Raw genomic sequence first — 698 nt, forward strand, 5'->3', positions numbered from 1 at the left:
AGTAGTAATTTTCCAGAAACCTTTGGAAAATGGGTGAACGGCACATGTATTTGTGTTGTGCCCACATGAAACATAAAGAGCATGGAAATGGAACACGTGGACAGGAGGGAAACCACAGTTAAAACAGCGAAGGGTGTGATTTCAGTACTCCAAAGCGGAGATGGGGAAGGAGGGAAACATTGAAAAAAAAAAAGAAGGAGCATTAATAATAATAATAATAATAATGACAACAACATGACGATGATTATGATTATGATGGGCCGCCACTAAAAAGTGTATTTGCTTCAACACACGAAAACACGCATACACGCGTATGCGTTCATTCATACACGCCCACGCACATCAATGGTTGCAATAACTTATTCTACGTAAACAATAATCATAATAATAATAATAATAAATGCAACCACAACTCACTTTTCAACAAACTCGTTTTACTTCGTTATCTCCCTCTCATCCTCTTCCGTTTCTCTATCGGACACAACCAACCGGAACAACACGGATCACAATCGGTTTGAACGGCCCCAGGAAACCAAAAGGTAATGAAAGAAAGAAAAGGGGAAAGGGAAAAATTAACATAATAATAAAAAAAAGAAAAGACATACATATTTGTATATATATTTATATATATATATACTCAAATGGATCCCCGCTTAAACAATCTCATCATCACAATCGAAATTTTCAAAAAAAAAAAA

The sequence above is a fragment of the Trypanosoma equiperdum genome (assembly GCF_001457755.1).
Source record: "Trypanosoma equiperdum strain OVI genome assembly, contig: ctg_900, whole genome shotgun sequence".
NCBI lineage: Eukaryota > Euglenozoa > Kinetoplastea > Trypanosomatida > Trypanosomatidae > Trypanosoma > Trypanosoma equiperdum.